At 43.2% G+C, this 25326-nt stretch overlaps 1 non-coding gene and 1 pseudogene across 1 annotated transcript; both read right to left on the bottom strand.

Annotated features, from left to right (window-relative positions):
* LOC140858003 (beta-glucosidase 22-like) overlaps positions 1 to 25326 on the bottom strand; it is a 72066-nt pseudogene that overhangs the window by 34353 nt on the left and 12387 nt on the right.
* LOC140858299 (small nucleolar RNA R71) lies at positions 19521 to 19627 on the bottom strand. The gene has a single exon (XR_012141865.1). It is a non-coding gene; the product is annotated as a small nucleolar RNA R71 (small nucleolar RNA).

The following is a 25326-nucleotide window of genomic DNA, read 5'->3' as shown; positions in this document are numbered from 1 at the left end:
AATTTGGAGAATGATCAAAACTAGGAGTGGAAGGATATACCAATTCAGTTTTATATCTGACATTGATTGTAGAATGTCTACATCATGGGATGTGTTCTTATGTCGATATCTTGGAAGAATTCCAAATAATCAATTGATGAAAGCTGAGCACAATGTAGATGTGTAGGATGCATTCTGGTTTTAATATTAGTTACAGAAGTAGTTGTCATGCCATCAGATACCGTGACACTGTACTGCAAAGACAATGACAGCATAGTCCTGGCTAAGGAGCCTAAGTCTCACTAGATATCCAAACGCATAGAGCAGTAGAATATGCGACTACGTCAAGTAGAAATACACCGAGGTGCAGAGAGCAAACTCCATATGTGAAGTGGATGACTTACTGGTAAGTCACTTAACTAGCCTAAGACTAAAGCCTGTCTTGTGAAGATAGGGCTTGGTACATGGCGGATTGGCTTTAGTGCAAGTGAGAGATTGTTGGATGTATGCCTTAGAAGCCAATCTTGACTGACACATATCATATCTTTAGGATATGATTTTATACTTTATGGGCATTTATGTTATCATTCATGTTTATGTGTCCATGAATCATCCAAGAAATTAACAAGATGATGATACATATTCTCAAAGAGTTGAGAATTTGAGACATGTGTCATTGATAGTTAATTCCTAAATTGCTCATGATTATAGGATCATCATGGAGATGGTGATTGATCTGGATAGTCCAGTGCACGGATCACTTCCTTCGGACAGATGGGTCTTGAGTCTGCAGTGTAGAGATGCTGGAATGAGAGGCAGGTGGTTGTTAGAGAACAATTAGCACTGAGCGTGACCAACACGAGAAGTCACATGGATGTCTGCTCACTCATTAGTGACTTTTTCGATGCTGTAGTTGTATGACTAGTCCTTTGACCTGAGATGGCACTACTACTCATAGTGAGCTGCTGGAGTTTGACTAACACATCAACATGGGTCTCAATGAGCCCTTGTAGTAGATGTTGGTGACAGTTGGTCTACTGTAGGAGTGGGGTGTGCGTTAAGATGAGATCTATCGATCCAGACAGAAGGGAGTAGTTCTATGAGATTTAAGAGGCTGAATCCTTAAGTCTATGACCATAGCAGTATGATTGATGGAAAGAAGTTTTCATAGAATCACATATAGACTCGAGCTGATTGAATCTATCATATGATCGATGATGAAGTTTGACGATTCATCCATAACTTGCCATCTGATCGGGACTCACGATAGAGGGACTGTATCATACATTAACTGCATCTAGAGGTTCATCATCTTTTATTCTACTGGATTGTCACTACATACTACTAAGTGTTGCACCTCATATGGTGCTTTCAAGGCTCAGGAGATCAAGACTAAGGCCAAGGTCCAAAGTCCATGAGGTGCTCATGAGGTTTCTAGGACTAGTTTGGGTCTTTGAACGAATGACTGTCAGCCTTTTGGGTCTTGAGGTTCAGGAGACTTTAGCCTCAAGGGGCTAACTTGTTTTGGATAAGATTTGAGTTTTAGATAAATGAGATTTGTTCAAATCATGGATGTACATGGGTTTGGGTTAGCACAAATCTCATATCAAGTTAGTCAAGGGAGTTTTGTGGTTGGGTCACATTGACCTTGTATAAATACCTTTGTATTTAGGTTTTGTATAAAGGGTTCAATCAATCAAATCATTTTCTCCCAATATTCTCTCTCTCTTCCTTCCTTTCTCCTTCTCTCTGGTCTTCTCCATGCCCTAGAACCAAGAAACCTAGGGTTTCTTGGCCGTCAACCCAAAAAGGAAAGAAAGGAACCAGCGCTGCCTTTTTTGCACGCCCCTGTTTTTGAGTGCCTCCTTTTGGCCACCCAAGAGAAGTTTCAAGTTTTATTTTTTTTTGGTTTTGGAGGCTTCATCAAGTGTGCTTCCAGGTCTCAAAAGGTAGATTTCAGATCTAGTGGAGAAGGAGTTCAAATTGAAGAAAGAAATCCTGCCGACAGGTTTACAAGACTGCTGCAACCAGAAAGGCTGTTCTTCTTCAACATGTTTCATCCCCTTTCAGAGAGTTTTCTTCATTGATCTCCTGGTGGGAGGTACTCCACACACTTGAAAATGTGGCACAATAAGTGGTATCAGAGCTCGTGTTGCATGGAAGGAGAACAAGATGCCAGAAGGTGAAGATCTTCAAAGGTTGAAATTTCAACAAGATCCCTTTCAAGGTATTTCTCAAATCCCTTGGAGTTTAGGTTGTGATTTGATTTTGATCCAGTCATGGCAAGCAACATGAAGGTCGATTTTGAGAAGTTTGATGGAAAAAAAAATTTTCTATGTGAAAAGTTAGGGTTGAAGATCTCTTGATTCAGGCAGATCTAGATCAAGCGTTGGAGGAGAAGCCTGAAGGGATGTCGGATCATCAATGGATGTTCCTGGAGAAGAAGGCTTGTTCGATGATTAGAGGATGTTTGACAGATACGACTCTCTATTCGATGTTAGAGGAGAAGACTTCGAAGGGTTTGTGATCGAAGTTGTACACCATGTATATTGTTGGGTATAAAGTGCCCCCCGACTGAAGTCTGCAGAGGACTAATCCTTCGAGGCTCCTCTGCCCCCCGACCTTGTACGTGACGTCTCTCTGAACTCTCTCGGCCGTCCGGACTTCTTCGACGATGGGCCTCGTGAAGCGAAAATTTAGTGCAGGGGCAAAATGGTAATTTTAAAACTTTTTCAAAATTACTATTTTACAGTGGAATTATTAATTAATCTCATTAATTAATACTAATTAACCCTACACTAAGATCTAAATATGATACAACAGCATGCATTTAAATTTGAAATTCAAATTTGAATCAGTAAACGTTTTACAGTACTGTGTTCAGAACACATCACCTTTTGCGGGTAGTCGATCACCGCAATCTGATCACCGTCGGAGGGCTCTGATCGTCACATCACAGCCACCCAACTGTCTGGTCTCTGCGGATCGTCCACACGAAGCTCCCGTCTGATCAGCTCCTCACGAATGCTAGTTCGTGATTTCACCCTTTTGATGGCAGATATTGATCGAACTCCTTCGATCGATGTGTGCCGACTTCTCGGATGCTCCGGATCATTTGCACAGTTACTTGAGAGGCTGATGGATCTCTCTCTGAAATTTGGTAGACTCACGACACTCGTGGCACACCAATCTCACTTCCCGAACCCTAGGTAGAAACCCTAGGGTACACACCAAAAACCCTGCGCCCAATTTTCTCTCTTTTCTTTCTTTTTCTCTCGGAAGGTTTTGGACCTTCACCTTGCGCAGAAGCCTTCCTCACGCCCCAAAGTTTCTCTTCTAATTTTTCTACGCATGTCCCACCTTTCTCCTCTTTTTAAAACAACGTCGAACGTGTCTTATCCGCGTGAGAGGATAAAGACAAGAGGTTACACATTTGAATTCAAATCAAATTTGAATTCAAACGAAAACCAACTTATCCCTATCCTTTTGGGCGTGAGAAGAGAAGGGGTGTGGCTCTTTGTGCGTGGAAAAGTTTCATGAGAAACCTTTTCTCGTGTAAGTAATGTGGCGCACAAAATGGATAAGGATGAAAGGGCAAGTGATAAGTTATCCATTCAAATTCAAACATGCTTTGAATTTGAATGGCTAACTAATTAATTTATCCATCCATATGGCGCACAAATGAGGACGTGGGGAAGGGTTTTACGTGAGAAAAATTTCATGAGAAGTTTCTTCTCGTGAATTCAAATGGGTGCAAAGAAGTTGGATGACGCAGGGAATTTAAAACAAGGTGGTTTGATTCAAATTGAGCCAACCTAGTTTAAAATAGGTTGAGCACAATTAGACCAAATTAAACCCAATATAATTAGGCTTAATTAGGCTTAATAAAATCTTAATCAAATCAGAAATTAACTAAACCTAATCCCTGATCAAATCAGGGACTAAACCACCTTAGCGATTAGGTCAACATTTAACCTAATCGGGTCAATCCAAACTGAATCCAATTCAATTGGACTTGATCCAAAAATAATTACTCAATCAAATTGAGTTAATTAGTGATTAAATTACTAATTAAAACTCTCATAAATGTTGAGTCCAAATCCGATGGGCAATCAGGCATCAGAGACCATCGATATGAAACCCTGATCAAAGAGTTCAAATTTCAAATTCAAAATTCGAAATTCAAAATTTTGACCCCGGTACCCAAAATGTGTGGAACTCATGATTAGAGAATCCTAATTCTCAATCATAGAGTTTCAGATAGATAAGACTCATAATCAGCCATCAGATCAGAAAGGAACCTCTAATGTGTGTGACCCCGCAGGTTCGAACCTAAGCCGGTAGCACAGGAACCAATTTCTGTACTAATCGAAGTGACCATCTAGCAATGGTACCCGACGATCGGATAGGTCGAATAATCGCAATCGCAACATTCAGAACCTACGTGAATATGGTTACCGTATAATTCATCCCTTTTGACCCCTGTGTTTAGGATGACTCAGAGTTAAACTGTCAACCCTGATCATATCATCCGAATTGTGCTCAACTCAATTAGTCCTGTGACTCCTCACTAGGACTACCCTGACCAAGATTTTGCTAAATTGAAACACGACTGTACACAGCTCCTAAACTGGAGTGGTCAATCCCATCTTGACACACGCACCGACAAGTCAAGTACTTGACTACACCCAGCAACCTTCCATCACTGAATTAGAAATTCAGGTAGTCCAGTGCCTAAGTGCAGTGAGTTGCTTGCAAGTCACCGTGGCGGTCTCAGGTCGGAGGGACATTTATACCCATATCCCATCGGAGCAAATCTTGACAGCAGAAATAGCTCCGGAGTTGGTCACATTCAGTACAGATGTACCATTACATCTCACCTGTATGCCATACCAGTGTCTCCACACTCTTTGGTTATGAGGACAACCAACCCATATGGCACACAACGACCTATGCTCGATAAATATTGTCGTCCTTGGTAACAACGTATCATTTGGTCGCGAACATGTTTAAGGACTAAACGACAAATCCTCCTTTGTCGAGTCTAAATAGTCCAAAGAACTTCACCACAACACAGGAGTTCATTAGAAGATGAAACATTTGTGATGAAAAAATACCAAAATAACTTTTATTTATTTATAATTCATGTACTAATACAAAAGGAGCACAACCGTCAACAGGCTGACGATTGGCTTTGGGACACTATTCCCAACAATCTCCCACTTGGCCTAAAGCCTATCGGTGCAGTATCTAATACCCATCTTCGACTTGTAGTCGTTGAACTCCTTCACCGCAATGGCTTTAGTGAATGGGTCGGCCAGGTTCTCCTTCCCGTCGATCTTCTGAAGGTCGACGTCACCTCGATCCACGATCTCCTGGATGAGATGGTAGCGGCGCAGAATATGCTTCGTCCGCTGGTGTGCCTTTGGTTCCTTCGCCTGAGCAATGGCTCCAGAGCTGTCGCAGTAGAGCAGAACTGGACCAACAAGGGAGGGTGCTACTCCGAGCTCGGTGATGAATTTCCTCAGCCACACCGCTTCTTTGGCAGCATCTGATGCAGCAATATACTCCGCCTCGCATACTGAATCAGCCACAGTGTGCTGCTTGGAACTCTTCCAGCAGACAGCCCCACCATTAAGGGTAAAAATAAATCCTGACACACTCTTGCTATCATCGCGATCAGACTGGAAACTAGAGTCTGTAAACCCTATAAGTCTCAAGTCCGATTCACCATATATAAGCCACTGGTCCTTAGTATTTCTTAAATACTTCAGGATGGTTTTAACAACCTTCCAGTGATTCTCTCCTGGATCAGATTGGTATCTACTCACTACCCCTAGTGAGTATGCCACATCTGGTCGTGTACATGTCATGGCGTACATGATAGATCTCACTGTCGAAGCATATGGAATCCTACCCATACGCTCTCTCTCTTGAGGTGTTGTCGGACAATGCCTCTTCGAGAGAGAAATTCCATGGCCTATCGGTAGATAGCCTTTCTTGGAATTTTTCATGCTGAACCTTTTCAGCATAGTATCAATGTACGTGGACTGGGATAAGCCAAGCAACTTTTTGGATCTATCCCTATAGATCCTCATCCCTAGGATGTAGGAAGCTTCTCCCAGATCCTTCATGGAGAACTGTGACGATAGCCAAATCTTTATTCCCTGTAATGCAGGGACATCATTCTCGATTAAGAGAATGTCATCCACATACAATACAAGAAATACTACTGCTGGACCATTAGCCCACTTATAAATGCAGGATTCTTCTCCGTTCTTAACGAAGCCATACGTTTTGATCGTCCTATCAAAACGTATGTTCCAACTCCGAGATGCCTGCTTAAGTCCATAAATGGACCTCTGTAGCTTGCACACCTTAGACTCATCTGTGGATGTGAACCCTTCAGGTTGTATCATATACACCTCTTCGTCCAGCTCTCCATTTAGGAAAGCTGTCTTCACATCCATCTGCCAGATTTCATAATCCAGATGGGTAGCTATCGCAAGCATAATCCGAATGGATTTGAGCATTGCCACAGGAGAAAACGTCTCGTCATAGTCTATACCATAACGTTGATGATATCCCTTGGCAACCAGACGGGCTTTATAGGTCTCCACCTTTTCGTCTGCGCCCCTCTTCCTTTTGAAGACCCACTTACACCCTATGGGTTTTACTCCTTCGGGTGGGTCAACCAATGTCCACACATCGTTGACCTTCATGGACTCCATTTCGGATTTCATGGCCTCTAGCCATTTCTCAGAGTCAGGTCTCTGCATTGCCTCCATGTAGGTGATCGGATCCTCATCGTTTTCATCAAGTTCGATAGGATCACCATCCCGGACCAAGAAACCATAGTATCTGTCCGGTTGATGTGGTACTCTACCAGACCGCCTTAAGGATGCATAATCAATGGGCTCCGGATCTGATCTAATCAAATCCGGTTCAGGTTCAGTAACATGTGTCGGTTTTTCCACCTGTCGAACTTCGTCAAGTTCGACTTTAGAGGCAACAGTTCCTTCATTAAGGAACTCCTTTTCTAAAAAGATTGCCTTAAGGCTGACAAACACCTTTTGCTCATCAGCAAGGTAGAAATAATACCCTTTGGTCTCTTTTGGGTACCCTATAAAATTACACTTGTCAGACCTAGGTCCAAGCTTGTCTGTAATTAAACGTTTAACATAAGCCGGACACCCCCAAACCCTAAGGTGCGAGAGTACTGGCTTACGTCCTATCCATATCTCATATGGCGTTTTGGCTACAGACTTACTCGAAACTCTATTTAGAAGGTAACAAGCCGATTCGAGCGCATATCCTCAGAGGGAGATCGGCAGACCAGCAAACCCCATCATGGATCGAACCATGTCTAACAGGGTCCGATTCCTCCTTTCAGACACACCATTATGCTGTGGTGTTCCAGGAGGAGTCCACTGAGAGAGAATCCCATTCTCCCCTAGATACGTCAGAAACTCATTGGAAAGATATTCACCTCCTCGATCAGATCGAAGAGTTTTAATACACTTCCCAGTTTGTTTTTCTACCTCATTCGGAATAGTTTGAACATTTCAAATGATTCCGACTTATGCTTCATTAAATAGACATACCCATACCTAGATAGGTCGTCTGTGAAGGTTATGAAGTAGAAAAATCCACCTCTTGCACTTGAGCTCATGGGTCCACATACATCAGAATGTACCAGACCTAAGAGTTCACTGGCTCGCTCACCTTTTCCAGTAAAAGGTGACTTGGTCATCTTTCCAAGAAGACAGGACTCACAGGTTGGAAGTGATTCACAATCACTAACTTCAAGAATTCCTTCTTGAGCCAACCTGTTTATCCTGTTCTTATTGATATGACCTAGCCTACAGTGCCAAAGGTAGACTTCTGACACATTATCTATTCTAGAGCGTTTACCGAATTTTTGAACCACATTAACAGGCTGTGATAGTAAGTAAATTCCATTATTTAATTGTCCAACAAATATTGTAACACCATTCAAAATGATATTGCAAATATTTTCTTTTATTAAAAAATCATAACCGTACATGGCCAAAAGGCCTACAGAAATAATATTTAATAAAAAACTTAGACAATAGTGACATTCACTCAGAATTACATTACGAGAATTGATTACAAGACTCATGATTCCTAAAGCTAGAACTGGAACTTTGCTTCCATCTCCAACGTTCAGGAACCTCTCGCCTTCATCAAATCTTCTACTGACCTACAGACCCTGCATCGAATTACAAATATGATAAGGGCTTCCGGTATCCAATACCCAAGCAGTAGTATCACAAATCGAAAAGTTACAAGGAGTTATCATATAATTACCTTGCTTCTTCTTTGGCCTGTTCGGGTCCAGGGAGGCAATGTATTGAGGACAGTTCCTCTTCCAATGCCCGTGCTTCTTGCAAAAGAAGCACTCCGCCTGGCTCTGGTCATGCTTGCGCTTCTTGGTCTGACCCCGTGCTACTGTCCCAGCATGAGATTGCACCTTCTTATTTTTCTTCTTCTTGTTCTTCTTCCCCTTCCCAAAGGGTTGACGACGAGAAGAAGACCCTCTCACTACATTCACCGACTCCTTATGGAGTTGGTGATCCTTCTCAAAGTTCTGCAGCAACACAAACAATCCGTGGTAGTTTACTGCAGGCTTTGTCATTCGAAAATGAGTAAGAAATGGGAGGAAGGACTTGGGCAAGGAATTAAGGATCGCATCCTTATCGAGCTGCTCGTGCAGAGGAAAGCCCAATTTGCTTAGGCGCTCAATCATCTCGATCATATACAGTACATGATAAGTGACTGAGGCCCCATCCCTCATTCGAGCATTGAAAATAGCACAACTAGTTTTGTGCCTTTCAACATCGTCAGGCGTGCCAAAGGAGTCGTTCAACATTTGAAGCATCTCCTGTGGCTGGGCGTTCTCAAACCTTCGGCTGAACTCGTCATTCATTGCTGCCAGCATAATACATCGAACGGTGGTGCGGTCATTGAGCCACTTCAAGTAAGTGTCTCGGATCGCTTTACTAGCGTTCGGAGCTGGCTCCTCAGGTGCTGGATCCGTTACTACATAAAGGATCCGTTCATACTCAAGGACGATTTTCAATTTTCGATACCAGCTATCGAAATTGGGTCCCATGAGCTTGTCATTATCTAATAATGACCGGAGCGACAGGGTAGTGGCCATAGCTGCTTAAAGAAAAACGAGACCTCTATTAGTACATAAATTAATACTAAAGACTTGAACTTTAGTCTAAAGTTTTTCCCAATATTTTTACGAACTGGTAGCCTCATCCTCCAATTCGAGGAATTACTTTAATTCCTTAATGGATACTAGAATCCACACAGACTACACACGAGCCCAACTTTGGTTGGTCAACCCATGTGCATCTATGGGTAGGTTCTTAACCAGTTGTTTCTCTAAACAACTTCTAGTAATTTATTTTGCCCCAGAACCTAATCAGTAGGCTTTGGCCTCCACTGAAAAGATCTGGTTAGGTCCAACCATTAACATGACTTAATTTAGTGAATCGGACCAATAAATGATCAAGCCCGACTTTGGCCGGCCAACCTAACCACCATCAGAAAGACTCAATCAAATTATCATATTATGAATAATAATTTCATTAGCCAATGAGCACCAGGCCTTTGGGCCTCCAATGATTATTGAACTAATGGACTCATTATCATTCACTTAATGGGAGGCTATGACTTAGTTATCATTATAACTTAATCATTTTAGGGACCTAATAATTTTGAGGATTTTATTAAAGAATAGTAGAGAAGAAATCATCCAGCCAATTTCAATCCTCCCACTGACTTCACCAAGTCAGATTAAAAAGGATTTAATTAAAGCTGGCATTAGAAGCACCTAAATCAGTCTTACTGATTTACCTAATGACATGGGTGAGCTCTAATCACCAAGTGATCTAATCAAAATCTAACTTACTAGATTGGCCAGGTAAGTGAGATCAGTGGTGGGGATTTGCCATTAACTCGTCAATGATCGAATCAATGCGAGTAGCTCCCGCTTAAGAACCACTGGTCAAAACTGCCGAACTTACCTTAGACACCAACCGATTCATTAGTTTTAATTTTGATCAACTTAGTAAATAGAGCTCCACCGCGTAGCCATGAATTAAGTCCATCTTGGTCTAGTTAAAGACATGGACCCATTCAACTACAACTATTGAAGTTGAGTCTAGAGTATCCTTGACCTAATCTAATTCAACTTTTGATTAGATTTGACCAATTACTCCAATTCGTCCATTTTTTAAACTAACCTTAGGTCTAACCCAATTATGGACCTAATTCATCTAACCCATTGACCCAAAAGTTTATGCAATTGTCTTAGGTCTTAATTCACAATTCTAGACCTACTAGACAACACTTAATTCTTTTAATTAAGTACTTGGGCTGATGGGTCAGGGTTTGGCATTTCGAAAATAATTTTCAAATTTGAAAGATTTTATTTTCTGTTCACAAAATGTGTTAACTCATTTCACAAACGGGTCAGCACATTTCATAAACAGCAATTCTATTGCTCATTTCATAACAGAAAATAACTCAAAATAAATCATAAATTTTCTTTTAGATCTAATCTAACACATTCATGATAAATTTCTTAATTAAGTCCTTTCGCTGCTTCATCGGCATGGGATATAATTGCATCGGCACCCCTACCGCCATAGGAGACCCCATCGAATGGGAAGAGAGGGCCTTTAAACCCTACTTTTCTCCTATGACCGGACGGCCATGGCAACCAACCCAATTAGATTACTTGCTACTTGGATCATGTATATCTAAATATACAAATTTCAAAATTTAAATTTTGAATTTCAAATTTCAAATTTCAAATTTTAAATTTCAAATTTGAGATTTCAACCAAATTTCAAATTTCGAATTTTCAATCTTTGAATTTTAAATTTTGAATTTTGAATTTCAAATTTCAAATTTCGAATTTCAAATTTTAAATTTGAGATTTCAACCAAAATTTCAAATTTCAAATTTCAAATTTTGAATTTCAAATTTCAAATTTCAAATTTCAAATTTCAAATTTGAGATTTCAACCAAATTTCAAATTTTAAATTTCAAATTTGAAACTTTTAACAAATTTCAAATTTCAAATTTCAAATCTTTTTGAATTTCGAATTTCGAATTTTGAATTTTAAATTTAAACTTATAGATTACACCTTAATCTACGCATGCATATGTATATCATATTCTAGAACCTGCTCTGATACCAATTGAAGCAAAAATTTAGTGCAGGGGCAAAATGATAATTTTAAAACTTTTTCAAAATTACTATTTTACAGCGGAATTATTAATTAATCTCATTAATTAATACTAATTAACCCTACACTAGGATCTAAATATGATACAACAGCATGCATTTAAATTTGAAATTCAAATTTGAATCAGTAAACGTTTTACAGTACTGTATTCAGAATACATCACCTTTTGCGGGTAGTCGATCACCGCAATCTGATCACCGTCGGAGGACTCTGATCATCATGTCGCAGCCACCCAAGTGTCTGGCCTCTTCGGATCGTCCACACGAAGCTCCCGTCTGATCAGCTCCTCACGAATGCTAGTTCGTGATTTCACCCTTTTGATGGCAGATGTTGATCGAACTCCTTCGATCGATGTGTGCCGACTTTTTGGATGCTCTGAATCATCTGCACAGTTACTTGAGAGGCTGATGGATCTCTCTCTAAAATTTGGTGGACTCACGACACTCGTGGCACACCAATCTCACTTCCCGAACCCTAGGTAGAAACCCTAGGGTACACACCAAAAACCCTGCGCCCAATTTTCTCTCTTTTATTTCTTTTTCTCTCGGAAGGTTTTGGACCTTCACCTTGTGTAGAAGCCTTTCTCACACCCCAAAGTTTCTCTCCTAATTTTTCTACGCACGTCCCACCTTTCTCCTCTTTTTAAAACAACATCGAACGTGTCTTATCCGCGTGAGAGGATAAAGACAAGAGGTTACACATTTGAATTCAAATCAAATTTGAATTCAAACGAAAACCAACTTATCCCTATCCTTTTGGGCGTGAGAAGAGAAGGGGCGTGGCTCTTTGTGCGTGGAAAAGTTTCACGAGAAACCTTTTCTCGTGTAAGTAATGTGGCGCACAAAATGGATAAAGAGGAAAGGGCAAGTGATAAGTTATCCATTCAAATTCAAACATGCTTTGAATTTGAATGGCTAACTAATTAATTTATCCATCCATATGGTGCACAAATGAGGACGTGGGGAAGGGTTTTACGTGAGAAAAATTTCACGAGAAGTTTCTTCTCGTGAATTCAAATGGGTGCAAGGAAGTTGGGTGACGCAGGGAATTTAAAACAAGGTGGTTTGATTCAAATTGAGCCAACCTAGTTTAAAATAGGTTGAGCACAATTAGACCAAATTAAACCCAATATAATTAGGCTTAATTAGGCTTAATAAAATCCTAATCAAATCAGAAATTAACTAAACCTAACCTCTGATCAAATCAGGGACTAAACCACCTTAGCGATTAGGTCAACATTTAACCTAATCGGGTCAATCCAAACTGAATCCAATTCAATTGGACTTGATCCAAAATTAATTACTCAATCAAATTGAGTTAATTAGTGATTAAATTACTAATTAAACCTCTCATAAATATTGAGTCCAAATCCGATGGGCAATCAGGCATCAGAGACCATCGATATGAAACCATGATCAAAGAGTTCAAATTTCAAATTCAAAATTCGAAATTCAAAATTTTGACCCCGGTACCCAAAATGTGTGGAACTCATGATTAGAGAATCCTAATTCTCAATCATAGAGTTCCAGATAGATAAGACTCATAATCAGTCATCAGATCAGAAAGGAACCTCTAATGTGTGTGACCCCGCAGGTTCGAACCTAAGCCAGTAGCACAGGAACCAATTTCTGTACTAATCGAAGTGACCATCTAGCAATGGTACCCAACGATCGGATAGGTCGAATAATCACAATCGCAACATTCAGAACCTACGTGAATATGGTTACCGTATAATTCATCCCTTTTGACCCCTGTGTTTAGGATGACTCAGAGTTAAACTGTCAACCCTGATCATATCATCCGAATCGTGCTCAACTCAATTAGTCCTGTGACTCCTCACTAGGACTACCCTGGCCAAGGTTTTGCTAAATTGAAACACGACTGTACACAGCTCCTAAACTGGAGTGGTCAATCCCATCTTGACACACGCACCGACAAGTCAAGTACTTGACTACACCCAGCAACCTTCCGTCACTGAATTAGAAATTCAGGTAGTCCAGTGCCTAAGTGCAGTGAGTTGCTTGCAAGTCACCGTGGCGGTCTCAGGTCGGAGGGACATTTATACCTATATCCCATCGGAGCAAATCTTGACAGCAGAAATAGCTCCGGAGTTGGTCAATGGAAAGTTTCTATCCGAGCTTCTACAGCAGGTGACTCCCATCCGTAGTATCAGCGCCTAAGCCACCCGACAACAGTAGACTCGTCAGCAGCTTTGGAGACATCCGAGCTTCTCCCAGACCAACAATAGAGAGCCATTCTACTCCATCAGATGTCCCAACAGAGCTCCAGCCGACGGATCAGAGCTCTCTGACAAGTCACGACAAGAGCCACCCTCCTGCTCCACTCCCTGCAACGGATTTCATGCAACTCCACCACTCTCTGGCAAGTCTCGACAATGGATACCACTCCACTCTCCGCAACGAGCTTCACGTGGCCCTGAACGACCCATGATGCCACTACTCTCCGTAACAAACTCCACGCGGCTCTGAGCGGTCCACTACCAAATGGTTACAGATGTCGCTGTCAGTCAGTTACACCCTCCGTCTATAAATAAGGAACCTCCAGACATGTTCTTCTCTAAGCTGGTAACTCTATTTCGAAACTCTACCAAAATTTTCGTTCAAGCACTCCATTTCTGTTGAAGCAGAGTACTGACTTGAGCATCGGAGGGTCTTGTCGGAGCACCCCCAACTCCGGTTTAGATTTTTTTTACAGGTCCCGGTGGTGGCCGCGGTCATCCCAGCTCCAGCTTCTCCAACTTCGATGGAATTCTGCACCAACAGAATTGGCGCTAGAGGAAGGGCGCTGTGTGTCTTTGCAGTACCCTTGTTCTTAAAGGAGTGCTCAACGGGACCGATTTTGGTCATCTTCTCCGACATTCTCTTCTCCTTCTTCTACTAGACCATTACCTGATGCCTCCCCGTAGAGCATCCACCAGGCGATCCACGGCCTTCGCGGCCAGATCTCAGGCTCCGGCCTCACCTCCAGTTTTCCAAGCTCCTCCTCCTCCTCCTCCTCTGACAACGGCAGTCGGAGCAGAATAATTCGACCTGTTGGTTTAGCAGGAGCCTCACTGAAGTGGTGCAGGCCATGCAATAGCAACAACAGCTGCAGGCGTTGGTGCGGTTGGAGAGAACACCATCGGAATTCCAAAATCCGACGGTAGGGTGGGCCATTTGGGCCAGTCACCCCGTCTTTTCCGAAAAGACGAATTTGAGGGTGGAGAGTCCTCAGTCCGATCACGATTTTACTCCTGGAGGATCTCTACCTCCATTCCACCCGAAGACCCTCGAGACCCGTAGTCGCGAGGACTTCCTGGATCGAAAGCTCCAGGAGATGAACCGGCGGATTGAAGAACTCCACCACGCTCTCCCTGCTTATGGTGAGGACATCTGTACTGACCCTCCTTTTTCTCAAATGATCATGCAGGAACTGATCCTGACAAACTTCAAGCTCCCCCAATTCAAAAGCTATGACGGGACCTCGGACCCGATCGACCACCTGGAAGCCTTCCGGACAATGATGCTGCTCCATGGTATGCCAGACGTCATTTTGTGCCGAGCTTTCTCATCCACCCTGAAGGGGAGTAGCAAGGAACTGGTATTTGGCATTGAAGCCAGGTACCATCTTTTTCTTTGATCAGATGAGCCATCAGTTCCTGGCTCATTTTGTTAGCAGCCGGCATCTCCGGAGAGGTTCGGAGTCCCTCATCAACATTGTTGGTGCAAAAATCCGCTTGCATCGGAGAAGCTGGAGTCGAGGGAGTCGCGGTCGTCGTTGGGACCTGCAAGAGAAGTCTAAATCGGAGGTGGGGTTGCTCCGGCAAGACCCTTCGACGCTCAAGTCAGTTCTCTACCTCAACAAGAATGGAGTACTCGAACGGAAATTTTAGCAGAGTTTTTAGGTAAAAATAAGAGCTTATAGAATAACGTATCTGGGGTCCCCCTTTTTATAGGTGGAGGGCATAACAGACTGATAGCGACGTTCATAACCGTCTGGTAGTGGGCCGCCCACAGTCAGGAGGAATTTGTTGCGAGGAGTAGTGGAGTGGACCCGTGGCCCTCACTGTAGCGCGCCACGTGGAGTCTGCCGTAGGGAGTGGAGCGACGTCCGTTGTCGCGACTTACCAGAGGATGGAAGAATCGCGCAGTATCCGTTACAGGAGGTGGAGCAGGATCGTGGGCATCATAGCGGTCTGCCAGGGAATAGTGGGGCCGCGCAGGATCCGTCGCAGGAAGTGGAGCAGAGTCGTGGCCGCCATAGCGGTCTGTTAGGGAATAATGGAGCTGTGTGAAATCCATCGCAAGAAGTGGAGCAGGATCGTGGCGGTTGCTGTGTCACGTCAGGGAGTGCAGATCCGTCGGCTGAAGTTCGGCAGCGGTCAGAGTTGGTGACGGAGCCTGGCTCCCGTAGGAGTCCGGGCGGAGTCCGCTTGCTGTCGGAGCCGGAGACGAGGCCCGGCTCCCGTAGGAGTTTGGGCGGAGTTTGTCTGCAGCCGGAGTCAGAGACGAGGCCCGGCTCCCGTAGGAGTCCGGGCGGAGTTCACCTGCAATCAAAGTCGGGGAGAAGTCCGGCTCTCGTAGGAGTCCGGACGGAGCTTACCAGCGGTCGAAGTTGGTGACAGAGCCCGGCTCCCGTAGGAGTTCGGGCGGAGTCCTCCTTAAGATTGAAGTCGTGGGCGGAGCCCGGCTCCCGTAGGAGTCCGGGCGGAGTCCTCTTGCAATTAAAGTCAGGTGCGAAGTCCGGCTCCCGTAGGAGTACAGACGGAGCTTACCTGCAGTTGAAGTTGGTGACGGAGCCCGGCTCCCGTAGGAGTCCGGACGGAGTCCTCCTTACGATTGAAGTCGTGGGTGGAGCCCGGCTCCCGTAGGAGTCCGGGCGGAGTCCCCCTTGGAGTCGTGGACGGAGCCCGGCTCCCATAGGAGTCCGGACGGAGTCCTCCTGCAATTAAAGTCAGGCGCGAAGTCCGGCTCCCGTAGGAGTCCGGACGGAGCTTACCGGCAGTTGAAGTTGGCGACGGAGCCCGACTCCCGTAGGAGTCCGGGCGGAGTCCTCCTTGCGGTTGAAGTCGTGGGCGAAGTTCGGCTCCCGTAGGAGTCCGGGCGGAGTCCCCTTTGGAGTCGTGGATGGAGCCCGACTCCCGTAGGAGTCCGGACGGAGTCCTCCTGCAATTAAAGTCAGGCACGAAGTTCGGCTCCCGTAGGAGTCCGGACAGAGCTTACCGGCAGTTGAAGTTGGCGACGGAGCCCGGCTCCCGTAGGAGTCTGGGCGGAGTCCTCCTTGCGGTTGAAGTCGTGGGCAGAGCCAGGCTCCCGTAGGAGTCCGGGCGAAGTCCTCCTTGGAGTCATGGATGGAGCTCGGCTCCCATAGGAGTCCGGGCGGAGTCCTCCTGCAATTAAAGTCAGGTGCGAAGTCCGGCTCCCGTAGGAGTCCAGACGGAGCTTACCGGTAGTTGAAGTTGGCGACGGAGCCCAGCTCCCGTAGGAGTCCGGGCGGAGTCCTCCTTGCGGTTGAAGTCATGGGCGGAGCCCGGCTCCCGTAGGAGTCCGGGCGGAGTCCCCCTTGGAGTCGTGGACGGAGCTCGCCTCCCGTAGGAGTCCGGGCGGAGTGCTCCTGCAATTAAAGTCAGGTGCAAAGTCCGGCTCCCGTAGGAGTCCGGACGGAGCTTACCGGCAGTTGAAGTTGGCGATGGAGCCCGGCTCCCGTAGGAGTCCGGGCGGAGTCCTCCTTGCGGTTGAAGTCGTGGGCGGAGCCCGGCTCCCGTAGGAGTCCGGGCGGAGTCTCCCTTGGAGTCGTGGACGGAGCTCGGCTCCCGTAGGAGTCCGGGCGGAGTCCTCCTGCAATTAAAGTCAGGCGCAAAGTTCGGCTCCCGTAGGAGTCCGGACGGAGCTTACCGTCAGTTGAAGTTGGCGACGGAGCCCGGCTCCCGTAGGAGTCCGGGCGGAGTCCTCCTTGCGGTTGAAGTCATGGGCGGAGCCCGGCTCCCGTAGGAGTCCGGGCGGAGTCCCCCTTGGAGTCGTGGATGGAGCCCGGCTCCCGTAGGAGTTCGGACGGAGTCCTCCAGCAATTAAAGTCAGGTGCGAAGTCCGGCTCCCGTAGGAGTCCGGACGGAGCTTACCGGCAGTTGAAGTTGGCGACGGAGCCCGGCTCCCGTAGGAGTCCGGGCGGAGTCCTCCTTGCGGTTGAAGTCGTGGGCGGAGCCCGACTCCTGTAGGAGTCCGGGCAGAGTCCCCCTTGGAGTCGTGGACGGAGCTCGGCTCCCGTAGGAGTCCGAGCGGAGTCCTCCTGCAATTAAAGTCAGGTGCGAAGTTCGGCTCCCGTAGGAGTCCGGACGGAGCTTACTGACAGTTGAAGTTGGCGACGGAGCCCGACTCCCGTAGGAGTCCGGGTGGAGTCCTCCTTGCGGTTGAAGTCGTGGGTGGAGTCCGGCTTCCGTAGAAGTCCGGGCGGAGTCCCCCTTGGAGTCGTGGACGGAGCTCGGCTCCCGTAGGAGTCCGGGCGGAGTCCTCCTGCAATTAAAGTCAGGTGCGAAGTCTGGCTCCCGTAGGAGTCTGGACGGAGCTTACCGGCAGTTGAAGTTGGCGACGGAGCCCGGCTCCTGTAGGAGTCCGGACGGAGTCCTCCTTGCGATTGAAGTCATGGGCGGAGCCCGGCTCCCGTAGGAGTCCGGGTGGAGTCCCCCTTGGAGTCATGGACGGAGCCCGGCTTTCGTAGGAGTCTGGACGGAGTCCTCCTGCAATTAAAGTCAGGCGCAAAGTCTGGCTCCCGTAGGAGTCCGGACGGAGCTTACCGTCAGTTGAAGTTGGCGACGGAGCCCGGCTCTCGTAGGAGTCCGGGCGGAGTCCCCCTTGGAGTCGTGGACAGAGCCCGCAAGGGTTAATCCCGCTGAGAACTTCAGCTGTGGGTATTTTATACCCAACACCAGTCCCCCTACTTCCGAGTTTGAATTTCGAATGAAGGAAGTACAGAGAGATTGGCATAGCCGAAGTTGTCCCCTCGAATCCTGCGCACGACCGCCTCCAGATATTTTGGCATTAAATATGCGCGTGCTGGGGTCTTTTCGATTCGGGGCGATACGAAAGGACTCTTCGAAATTCCCGCTGGTACACTGGCCCTGCCAACTGATTTATGTCACAAATTGACATAAAAAGTATCAATTAATATCTAAATTATCTAACTTTATTAGGAAATTGATACTTGTTATTATATTTTGCAGAAGAAGAGGGCATCAACCCATTAACAAGATAAGGTGGGGATTTCATTACCCTTCCTTAGCCCAAAAACCATCTCCATCATATTGCATTACCTAGACCTTTAATCTTAAAATCAATTAGACGTCAACCTTAAGAAATTTGAGCTCAATAGGACAAGGAACCCTAAGAGTTCTACCAAGTTTGAGTTGTTTGATTAGTTGGTGTCTAGGCAAGTCCCTGAGGGTGGTTTGTTAAATTGGTTCAGTTGTTGGCCTCGCCAACTCGTTTGGTGTCTAGAAAGGCAACGATGAGTGAACCTCCCACCTCTTATACTTACCTGGCTAACTAATTGATCAATCTCTACTTGGAAGGCTTGAAGGGTCATCTTGGAACAGTTAGGAGCTGTCTAGATTTAGGTTAACCCTAGGATAGATTGAGTTTAATTTATTGTTTCACTTGTTTGAAAAATAAAAAAAAAAATTATTAAAATTTAAATTAATTTGGTTACTTTTCTTTAGATTTAGGACTCTTTAGGATCTTTTCTTTAGAACTTTTTCTCTTTTCTTTCTTTTTCTTATACATAAAAATTTAAAAAAAAAATTGTATAAACATCGAGAACCATACACCTCGTGTGTGGAGAAGAGTGTCGGGTCGTCTAGTTAGAATTGAGTCAATTCCTGTTGTTCCAATGGCTGAACCAATCCAACCCATGACCCTTAAGGATTTGTGTTATCCAGTTGGCTCCATCCAACCATCTTGTATCAGGTTGCCACAACCCACAGCTAACAATTTTGAAATCAAACCTCAAATCATAAATATGCTTCCAAAATTCACAGGATTAGAGGATGCTTATATATTTATTAGAGAATTTGAGGAGGTATGTGCAACCATGAAACTGCAATTAACAGAGGATGAGGTCAAACTTAGATTAATCAACTTTGCCCTTAAGGATAATGCTAAGAAGTGGCTTTATAGTCTGCCAAACCATTCTGTCACTACCTGGGAGGGCTTTGTGAGAACATTTTTGAAAAAGTATTTCCCCCATCATAAAACAGCTAAGATTAGGAATGAAATAAATCAATTTTACCAACTAGCTGGTGAATCATTTTGGAAGTACTTGGATCGTTTCAAGAATCTTTTGACCCAATGCCCAAACCATGGAATAGAAACTTGGAGACTATGCCAGATCATCTATGAGGGGTTTGATTCAAACTCAAGAACCATGCTAGAGTCCATGTGCCAAGGCCAATTTATAGACAAAGAAACTACTGAAGCTTGGCAATTCTTAGAAGACCTAGCCGAGAAAAATTTACAGTGGGAAACAACTAGGGAACCTGATAAAGCTACACCTTCAAGAGGAGGAATGCATCAAATTCAACCAACCCTAGCATCAGAGGCCAAGATTGCAACCTTAACACGTAGATTGGAAGCCTTAGAATTACAGAGACCAGCCAATGTAAATCAAATATCTGCACCCATGTGTAAAGGGTGCAATGCACCAGACCATGTCTTAGAAGAATGTTCCTACTCGAATGAGTGTGCACAGGTGAATGCCATCTATCAAGGACCATTGAACAATCTTTATGCACCCACATATAACCCAGGTTGGAGGAATCACCCGAATTTCTCATGGTCCCAGAATCCTAATGTAGGCAATCCAAATTTCAATCAGCAAAATCTAAGGTCCAACCCAGTGATGAACAACCCGCCAGGCTTCCATGATAATGACAAGAAAATTACCTCTTTAGAGAAAAGCCTGGAAGCCATGATGAAGACACATACCAGCTTTATGCAAACCACGGGTCAACTCATAAATAATAACACCCAAGCTATAGCCCGTCTGGAAATGCAAGTAAGTCAGCTGGCTTCGACCGTTAGTGAACGAGAACATGGTAGGTTACCTAGCCAACCTGAGCCAAATCCTAGGAACCAAAATGGTCCACGACCCCAACAAGGAAACCAAGTTAATGGTGTAAATGCCATTCATACCTTAAGATCGAAAAAACAAATAGACAATAAGGTAGTTGCACTTGATGATATAGAGGACTCATCTGCCGAGTCACCTTCTAAAACTACTACCTTTCAACCTCAAGCACCAGAAACTGAAAATTCACCTAGTCCAGTACTTAAAAGTCCTAGAGCTCCTTTTCCAAACAGACTAAAATCCAATAAATCTGAACATTTAGACAAAATTTTAGAGGTATTTAAACAAGTCCAAGTTAATATTCCTCTTTTAGATATAATCCATCAGGTTCCAACTTATGCCAAATTTTTAAAAGATCTTTGCACTAGGAAAAGGACCACTAATGTACCAAAGAAAGTATTTTTGGCTGCAAGTGTCAGTTCATACCTATCTAGCCATGTGCCAATTAAATATAAGGACCCTGGAGCTCCAACAATTTCGTGTGTTATTGGAGAAACCAATATAAAAAAGGCCTTACTAGATCTAGGAACTAGTATGAATATTCTTCCATATTCGGTGTATGAGCAACTAGGATTAGAAAAATTTTAACCTACTGGGATCACATTACAGTTAGCCGATAGATCTCTCAGGATCCCTAAGGGAATGGTCGAGGATGTTCTGATAAAGGTTGAAAATTTCATTTTCCCTGTAGATTTTATTATTTTAGAGACTGAGCCAGTTGCGAATCCTAAAGGACATATACCTGTCATTTTAGGAAGACCATTCTTAGCTACGGCCAATGCTGAAATCAATTGTCGAAATGGTCTAATGAAGTTATCCTTTGGGAATATGACCATTGAGCTTAATGTTTTTAACTTAGAACAGGAATCCTCTTCTTATGCTGATGTCAATGTAGTCCAAGATGGTATTTATGAATCCATTGACATTAGTGATGATGAAGTCGACCTAGAGTCTAACCCCTGGTTAATCCATGAGTCTGAGGATGTCAATGAAATACTTAAAGAAAATCAGATTAATCAGGAATCGACACTTCCTACTGAACCAATCATTGAGATGGTGAAATTATCACCTAAACCATCGATAGAGGAAGCACCTATTTTAGAACTGAAACCCCTCCCAGAACATCTCAAGTATGCATATCTAGGACCCAAAGAAACTTTGCCTGTAATTATTGCATCAGACCTAGATCCCAAGCAAGAGGAGGAGTTAGTGTTAGTTCTAAAAGCAAATCAAGAAGCAATAGGTTGGACCATAGCAGATATCAAAGGAATAAGCCCTTCTATAGTTCAACATAGAATATACTTAGAGGAAGAGGCTAAACCAACAAGAGAAGCCCAAAGAAGGCTTAATCCAGCTATGAAGGATGTAGTTAAAAAGGAGATTCTAAAACTCCTAGATAGTGGAATAATTTATCCTATTTTTGATAGCTCTTGGGTAAGCCCAGTTCAAGTAGTACCCAAGAAATCTGGGGTAACAGTGGTCCAAAATGATGCAAACGAACTTATCCCAACTAGGACCCAAACGGGATGGAGGGTCTGTATAGACTATAGAAAGTTGAATGCTGCGACAAGGAAAGATCACTTTCCTTTGCCATTTATTGATCAAATGTTGGAAAGACTAGCCGGACAAGAGTTTTACTATTTTCTTGATGGATACTCCGGTTACAATTAGATCCCCATAGCCGCTGAAGATCAAGAAAAGACTACATTCACCTGTCCATTTGGTACTTTTGCCTATAGACGAATGCCCTTTGGACTATGTAATGCACCGGCAACCTTCCAGAGATGCATGATCAGCATGTTTTCAGATATGATAGAATGATTTCTAGAAATTTTTATGGATGACTTTTCTGTTTTTGGCCTAACCTTCTCCGAGTGTCTGAATCACCTGCAATTAGTTCTAGAACGATGTAAGGAGAAGCACTTAGTTCTCAACTGGGAAAAATATCAGTTTATGGTCAAACAGGGAATAGTTCTTGGCCATGTTATTTCTAAAAAGGGGATTGAAGTGGACAAGGCCAAAATAGATCTAATTGCAAGTCTTCCACCACCTAAATCTGTGAAAGAAATACGTTCATTTTTAGGTCATGCTGGATTCTATAGAAGGTTTATTGCCAACTTTAGCAAAGTAGCACGTCCACTAACTAATCTTTTGGCAAAGGATACCAAATTTGAATTTACTCATGAGTGCTTGGAATCTTTTGAATTTCTAAAAAAAGCACTTGTATCAGCTCCAATCATTCATCCTCCTGTCTGGTCTGAACCATTTGAATTAATGTGTGATGCGTCCGATCATGTTGTGAGCGCAATCTTAGGTCAATGGATAAATAAGCTGCCTAGAGTGATTTATTATGCAAGTAAAACCTTAAATGATGCGCAGCTTAACTACACCACAACTGAGAAGGAGTTCCTTGCCGTTGTCTTTGCTTTAGAGAAATTTAGATCTTATTTGGTTGGGACCCACACCATTGTTTACACCGATCACTCAGCCATTAGACATCTCCTAGCAAAGAAGGATGCCAAGGCATGCTTAATCAAATGGATTTTGCTCCTTCAAGAATTTGACCTAGAAATTAGGGACAAGAAAGGCACTGAGAACATTGTAGCAGATCATTTGTCCCGAATTCCAGTCGCACCATCTAGTGAACCACCCATCAATGAATCTTTCCCAAATGAGCAACTCATGTCTGTGTCTATTGAACCTTGATTTGCTGATATTGTAAATTATTTAGCCATAGGTAAGATACCTTCTCATTGGACTAAGCAGGATAAATATAAATTCTTTGTCCAAGTGAGGTATTTCATTTGGGATGATCCTTATCATTTTAAACAATGTCCTGATCAAATTATTAGAAGGTGTATCTCAGATAACAAAGTCATGAATATTTTATCTTTTTGTCATGATCAAGTATGTGGAGGTCACTTCGCATCTAAGAAAACTGCTGCTAAGGTTCTCCAATGTGATTTTTATTGGCCCAATTTGTTTAAGGATGCTCATGAATATTGTAAAAGTTGTACTCAATGTCAGAAAATAGGTCGAATCACCAAGCGACACATGATGCCACTCAACCTAATCTTGGTAGTTGAAGTTTTTGATGTTTGGGGGATTGATTTCATGGGACTATTTCCAAATTCCTTTGGAAATGAATATATTCTAGTAGCAGTTGATTATGTTTCAAAATGGGTAGAAGCAATTGCATGTAGAACACCCGATAGCAAAATGGTCATTAAGTTTCTTAAAGAAAATATTCTCTCCCGTTTCGGTATTTCTAGGGCAATTATTAGTGATCAGGGAACCCATTTTTGTAACCGACCTTTTGCAACATTGATGAAAAAGTATAATGTCACCCACAAATTGGCCACACCATATCATCCTTAAACTAGTGGGAAAGTTGAAGTGTCAAACCGACAAATCAAACAGATCCTGAAAAAAACTGTTAGTGCCAATAGAAAGGATTGGTCTTTGAAATTAATTGATGCACTTTGGGCATACCGAACCGCTTTCAAGATCAATCTAGGAATGTCTCCTTATAGAATTGTGTTTGGTAAACCATGTCACTTGCCTATTGAGATAGAACACAAAGCCATATGGGCCATCAAACAACTAAATACAAATTTGAACGATGTTGGAAACCATAGGAAGCTTCAGTTGAATGAATTAGAAGAACTTAGAAATGAAGCCTATGAAAATGCAAGGATATACAAGGAATGAACCAAAGCATTTCATGATCAATCAATTATTAGAAAAACTTTTAATATCGAACAAAAGGTGCTCTTATATAACTCTAGATTACATCTGTTTTCAGGAAAGCTTAGGTCTAGATGGACAGGACCATTTTTAGTAAAAGAAGTCTTTTCACACAGAGCTGTTGAGATAGAAAACCCAAGTAATGGTGTTATCTTTAAAGTTAATGGTCAACGATTAAAACCATTCTTGGAATTACCTGTCGAGACTGTTGAAGATGCCATGATTCTTTATGAACCAACTTATTCTGATTAAATTGCTTCGAGATTTGGTCTGGCTGAAGACATAAAACTTAGCGCTTCTGGGAGGCAACCCAGCTTATTTAATTTCTAATGCTTTCTATGTTTTCAGTTTGCTTAGGACAAATAAATTAGATAAACTTCATTGGGGACAATGTCGGTCAAGTTGGAGGGAGAGCTTGAACAAAATCAGGTGTTATCATTTCCTTTTCCTTCCACTATGAGTTATTCCTTGCATTTAATATATTAAAAAAAAAATTTGAAATAAATTAATCTAAAAAAGAAATAAGAGTAAGTTAGAAAGTATTTGCTAATAAATGTAGTGAGTCACGGAGAAGATTAGCTGGTTAGACTCTTGGTGGCCTAGGTCATTTAAAGACTATTAGCACTTCCAATTGCACATGCACACTAACAAGGTAAAGTAGGTATTAATTGTAAGGCCAATTAAGGATTTGAGTATTATTTAAATTAGATAATTTTTTCTACACCCCAATTGAAGAAATTTGAATTTAAGGAAAGAGCTACCTGCCTAAAATAAAATGCAAAACACAAAGTAAATGTGGATTGCTCTAAGCCTAGTAACCGGATCTCTTCACCTAAGTCAAGTATTGAGATTCATGTCAAACGGTGGTGGGAAGGCCAGGATGCTCAGCAAAAAAAAAAAAAAAATAGTGTGAAAGCTACCTTAGTTCTTTGTTTAATTTGGGGTGTATAGAAAATTAATCGAACTAAATTATGAAAAATGATACAATTGGCCTGTACAAGTTAATACTGAAATACTAAGTTAGTTATCACTCACACAAGTACTATAAAACTTTAAGTGTACTCTAAGAAAGCTCCTAAGTAGACTGACTACCGATTCTAATTCGAAGCTCATTACTTAGTAATACTAGAAAACTTCTTGAATTTCGATCTTAAATTAATTTGCAAAGGAAGGATCTTTTTAGAATATGATC

This window comes from Elaeis guineensis, chromosome 5, assembly GCF_000442705.2.
Source record: "Elaeis guineensis isolate ETL-2024a chromosome 5, EG11, whole genome shotgun sequence".
In the NCBI taxonomy this organism is placed as follows: domain Eukaryota; kingdom Viridiplantae; phylum Streptophyta; class Magnoliopsida; order Arecales; family Arecaceae; genus Elaeis; species Elaeis guineensis.
This window is presented reverse-complemented; position numbering and strand designations above follow the sequence as displayed.